The sequence below is a fragment of the Lithobates pipiens genome, unplaced genomic scaffold (assembly GCF_037356315.1).
Source record: "Lithobates pipiens isolate NorthernLeopardFrog02 unplaced genomic scaffold, aLitPip1_a1.2 Scaffold_41, whole genome shotgun sequence".
NCBI classification, from domain to species: Eukaryota; Metazoa; Chordata; class Amphibia; order Anura; family Ranidae; genus Lithobates; species Lithobates pipiens.
Window position 1 is genome coordinate 2971918 of NW_027507861.1, and position 6000 is coordinate 2977917.

Genomic DNA, 6000 nt, shown 5'->3' on the forward strand with positions numbered 1-6000 from the left:
GATTATGGTTAGAGTTAGGGATTTGCGACTAGTGGGAGTGGGATTAGGATTTGATTTAGGGGTTTGGGAACAGTGGGAGTGGGATTAGGGGTAGGGTTAGGGATTTGCAACTAGTGGGAGTGGGGTTAGGGTTTGATTTAGGGGTTTCAGAACAGGGTTAGGGATTTGGGACTAGTGGGAGTGGGATTAGGGTTAGGGTTATGCATTTGGGACTAGTGAGAGTGAGGTTAGGGTTAGGTGTTTGGGACAAGTGGGAGTGGGCTTAGAGGAAGGGTTAGGGATTTGGGACTAGTGGGTGTGGTGGTTAGGGTTAGGGATTTGGGACTAGTGGGAGTGGGATTATGGTTAGAGTTAGGGATTTGTGACTAGTGGGAGTGGGATTAGGGTTTGATTTAGGGGTTTGGGAACAGTGGGAGTGGGATTAGGGGTAGGGTTAGGGATTTGCAACTAGTGGGAGTGGGGTTAGGGTTTGATTTAGGGGTTTCAGAACAGTGGGAGTGGGATTAGTGGCAGGGTTAGGGATTTGGGACTAGTGGGTGTGGGATTAGGGTTAGCTTTAGGGATTTGGGACTAATGGAACTGGGAATAGGGTTAGGGATTTGGGACTAGTGGGAGTGGGATTATGGTTGGGGTTAGGGCATTTGCAACTAGTGGGAGTGGGATTAGGGTTAGGGTTAGGGGTTTGTTAACAGTGGGAGTGGGATTAGGGGTAGGGTTAGGGATATGGGACTAGTGGGAGTGGGATTAGGGTTAGGGTTATGGATTTGGGACTAGTGAGAGTGGGATTAAGGTTAGGGGTTTGGACTAGTGGGATTAGGGTTAGGGGTTTTGGACTAGTGGAAGTGGGATTAGGGTTAGGGATTTGGGACTAGTGGGAGTGGGATTAGGGTTAGGGGTTTGGGAACAGTGGAAGTGCGATTAGGGTTTAGGGTTAGGGTTTTGGAACAGTGTGAGTGGGATTAGGGGTATGGTTAGGGATTTGGGACTAGTGGGAGTGGAATTGGGGTTAGGGTTAGGGATTTGGGACTAGTGAGAGTGGGCTTAGGGTTAGGGGTTTGGGACAAGTGGGAGTGGGTTTATAGGAAGGGTTAGGGATTTGGGACTAGTGGGTGTGGGGTAAGGGTTTGATTTACGGGTTTGGGAACAGTGGGAGTGGGATTAGGGATAGGGTTAGGGATTTGGGACTAGTGGGAGAGGAGTTAGGGTTAGGGTTAGGGATTTGGGACTAGTGGGAGTGGGATTATGGTTAGGGTTAGGTATTTGGGACTAGTTGGAGTGGGATTAAGGTTAGGGTTAGGGGTTTGAGACTAGTGAGAGTGGCATTAGGGTTAGGTATTTGGGACAAGTGGGAGTGGGATTAGGGTTAGGGTTTGGATTTGGAACTAGTGGGAGTGGGATTAAGGGTAGGGTTAGGGATTTGGGACTAGTGGGAGTGGGATTAGGGTTAGGGTAAGGGATTTGGGACTAGTGGGAGTGGGGTTAGGGTTAGGGGTTTGGGACAAGTGGGAGTGGGCTTAGAGAAAGGGTTAGGGATTTGGGACTAGTGGGTGTGGTGGTTCGGGTTAGGGATTTTGGACTAGTGGGAGTGGGATTATGGTTAGAGTTAGGGATTTGCAACTAGTGGGAGTGGGATTAGGATTTGATTTAGGGGTTTGGGAACAGTGGGAGTGGGATTAGGGGTAGGGTTAGGGATTTGCAACTAGTGGGAGTGGGGTTAGGGTTTGATTTAGGGGTTTCAGAACAGGGTTAGGGATTTGGGACTAGTGGGAGTGGGATCAGGGTTAGGGTTATGGATTTGGGACTAGTGAGAGTGAGGTTAGGGTTAGGGGTTTGGGACAAGTGGGAGTGGGTTTAGAGGAAGGGTTAGGGATTTGGGACTAGTGAGTGTGGTGGTTAGGGTTAGGGATTTGGGACTAGTGGGAATGGGATTATGGTTAGAGTTAGGGATTTGTGACTAGTGGGAGTGGGATTAGGGTTTGATTTAGGGGTTTGGGAACAGTGGGAGTGGGATTAGGGGTAGGGTTAGGGATTTGCAACTACTGGGAGTGGGGTTAGGGTTTGATTTAGGGGTTTCAGAACAGTGGGAGTGGGATTAGTGGCAGGGTTAGGGATTTGGGACTAGTGGGAGTGGGATTAGGGTTAGCTTTAGGGATTTGGGACTAATGGAACTGGGAATAGGGTTAGGGATTTGGGACTAGTGGGAGTGGGATTATGGTTGGGGTTAGAGCATTTGCAACTAGTGGGAGTGGGATTAGGGTTAGGGGTTTGTTAACAGTGGAGTGGGATTAGGGGTAGGGTTAGGGATATGGGACTAGTGGGAGTGGGATTAGGGTTAGGGTTATGGATTTAGGACTAGTGAGAGTGGGATTAAGGTTAGGGGTTTGGACTAGTGGGATTAGGGTTAGGGGTTTGGACTAGTGGGATTAGGGTTAGGGGTTTTGGACTAGTGGAAGTGGGATTAGGGTTAGGGATTTGGGACTAGTGGGAGTGGGATTAGGGTTAGGGGTTTGGGAACAGTGGAAGTGCGATTAGGGTTAGGGTTGGGGGTTTTGGAACAGTGTGAGTGGGATTAGGGGTATGGTTAGGGATTTGGGACTAGTGGGAGTGGAATTGGGGTTAGGGTTAGGGATTTGGGACTAGTGAGAGTGGGCTTAGGGTTAGGGGTTTGGGACAAGTGGGAATGGGTTTAGAGGAAGGGTTAGGGATTTGGGACTAGTGGGTGTGGGGTAAGGGTTAGGGATTTGGAACTAGTGGGAGTGGGATTATGGTTAGAGTTAGGGATTTGCGACTAGTGGGAGTGGGATTAGGGTTTGATTTACGGGTTTGGGAACAGTGGGAGTGGGATTAGGGATAGGGTTAGGGATTTGGGACTAGTGGGAGAGGAGTTAGGGTTAGGGTTAGGGATTTGGGACTAGTGGGAGTGGGATTATGGTTAGGGTTAGGTGTTTGGGACTAGTTGGAGTGGGATTAAGGTTAGGGTTAGGGGTTTGAGACTAGTGAGAGTGGCATTAGGGTTAGGGATTTGGGACAAGTGGGAGTGGGATTAGGGTTAGGGTTTGGATTTGGAACTAGTGGGAGTGGGATTAGGGTTAGGGGTTTGGGAACAGTGGGAGTGGGATTAGGGATAGGGTTAGGGATTTGGGACTAGTGGGAGTGGGATTAGGGTTAGGGTTATGGATTTGGGACTAGTGAGAGTGGGATTAAGGTTAGGGGTTTGAGACTAGTGGAAGTGGGATTAAGGTTAGGGGTTTGGTTCTAATGGGAGTGGGATTAGGGTTCGGGATTTGGGACTAGTGGGAGTGGGATTAGGGTTAGGGATTTGGGACTAGTGGGAGTAGGATTGGGGTTAGGGGTTATGGAACAGTGGAAGTGCGATTAGGGTTAGGGTTGGGGTTTTGGAACAGTGGGAGTGGGATTAAGGGTAGGGTTAGGGATTTGGGACTAGTGGGAGTGGGATTAGGGTTAGGGTAAGGGATTTGGGACTAGTGGGAGTGGGGTTAGGGTTAGGGGTTTGGGACTAGTGGGAATGGGATTAGGGTTAGGGTTAGGTGTTTGGGACTAGTTGGAGTGGGATTAAGGTTAGGGTTAGGGGTTTGAGACTAGTGAGAGTGGCATTAGGGTTAGGGATTTGGGACAAGTGGGAGTGGGATTAGGGTTAGGGTTTGGATTTGGAACTAGTGGGAGTGGGATTAGGGTTAGGGGTTTGGGAACAGTGGGAGTGGGATTAGGGATAGGGTTAGGGATTTGGGACTAGTGGGAGTGGGATTAGGGTTAGGGTTATGGATTTGGGACTAGTGAGAGTGGGATTAAGGTTAGGGGTTTGAGACTAGTGGAAGTGGGATTAAGGTTAGGGGTTTGGTTCTAATGGGAGTGGGATTAGGGTTCGGGATTTGGGACTAGTGGGAGTGGGATTAGGGTTAGGGATTTGGGACTAGTGGGAGTAGGATTGGGGTTAGGGGTTATGGAACAGTGGAAGTGCGATTAGGGTTAGGGTTGGGGTTTTGGAACAGTGGGAGTGGGATTAAGGGTAGGGTTAGGGATTTGGGACTAGTGGGAGTGGGATTAGGGTTAGGGATTTGGGACTAGTGGGAGTGGGATTAGGGGTAGGGTTAGGTTTTTGGGAACAGTGTGGAGTGGGATTAGGGGTAGGGTTAGAGATTTGCAACGAGTGGGATTAGGGATAGGTTTAGGGATTTTGTTTTAGTGGGAGTGGGATTAGGGTTAGGGATTTGTGACTAGTGTGAGTGGGACTAGGGTTAGTGTTAGGGGTTTGGGAACAGTGGGAGTGGGATTATGGTTAGGGTTAGGGATTTGGGACTAGTGGGAGTGGGGTTTGGATTAGTGGTTTGGGAACAGTGGGATTAGGGTTAGGTATTTGGTACTAGTGGGAGTCAGATTAGGGTTAGGGGTTTGGGAACAGTGGGGGTGGAATTAGGGTTAGGGATTTGAGACTAGTGGGATTGAGATTAGGGTTGGGTTAGGGGTTTGGGAACAGTAGGAGTGGGCTTAGGGGTAGGGTTAGGGATTTGGGACTAGTGGGTGTGGGATTAGGGTTAGGGGTTTGGGAACAGTGGAAGTGTGATTAGTGGTAGAGTTAGGGATTTGGGACTAGTGGGAGTGGGATTATGGTTAGGGATTTGGGACTAGTGGGAGTGGGATTATGGTTAGGGTTAGGGCATTTGTGACTAGTGGGAGTGGGATAAGGGTTAGAATTAGGGATTTGGTACTAGTGGGTGTGGTGTTAGGGATTTGGGACTAGTGGGAGTGGGATTATGGATAGGGTTAGGGATTTCTGACTAGTGGGAGTGAGACTAGGGTTAGGGTTATGGATTTGGGACTAGTGAGAGTTAGGTTAGGGTTAGGGGTTTGGGACAAGTGGGAGTGGGCTGATAGGAAGGGTTAGGGATTTGGGACTAGTGGGTGTGGTGGTTAGGGCTAGGGATTTGGGACTAGTGGGAGTGGGATTATGGTTAGAGTTAGGGATTTGCGACTAGTGGGAGTGGGATTAGGGTTTGATTTAGGGATTTGGGACTAGTGGGAGTGGGGTTAGGGTTAGGGGTTTGGGACTAGTGGGAATGGGATTAGGGTTAGGGTTAGGTGTTTGGGACTAGTTGGAGTGGGATTAAGGTTAGGGTTAGGGGTTTGAGACTAGTGAGAGTGGCATTAGGGTTAGGGATTTGGGACAAGTGGGAGTGGGATTAGGGTTAGGGTTTGGATTTGGAACTAGTGGGAGTGGGATTAGGGTTAGGGGTTTGGGAACAGTGGGAGTGGGATTAGGGATAGGGTTAGGGATTTGGGACTAGTGGGAGTGGGATTAGGGTTAGGGTTATGGATTTGGGACTAGTGAGAGTGGGATTAAGGTTAGGGGTTTGAGACTAGTGGAAGTGGGATTAAGGTTAGGGGTTTGGTTCTAATGGGAGTGGGATTAGGGTTCGGGATTTGGGACTAGTGGGAGTGGGATTAGGGTTAGGGATTTGGGACTAGTGGGAGTAGGATTGGGGTTAGGGGTTATGGAACAGTGGAAGTGCGATTAGGGTTAGGGTTGGGGTTTTGGAACAGTGGGAGTGGGATTAAGGGTAGGGTTAGGGATTTGGGACTAGTGGGAGTGGGATTAGGGTTAGGGATTTGGGACTAGTGGGAGTGGGATTAGGGGTAGGGTTAGGTTTTTGGGAACAGTGTGGAGTGGGATTAGGGGTAGGGTTAGAGATTTGCAACGAGTGGGATTAGGGATAGGTTTAGGGATTTTGTTTTAGTGGGAGTGGGATTAGGGTTAGGGATTTGTGACTAGTGTGAGTGGGACTAGGGTTAGTGTTAGGGGTTTGGGAACAGTGGGAGTGGGATTATGGTTAGGGTTAGGGATTTGGGACTAGTGGGAGTGGGGTTTGGATTAGTGGTTTGGGAACAGTGGGATTAGGGTTAGGTATTTGGTACTAGTGGGAGTCAGATTAGGGTTAGGGGTTTGGGAACAGTGGGGGTGGAATTAGGGTTAGGGATTTGAGA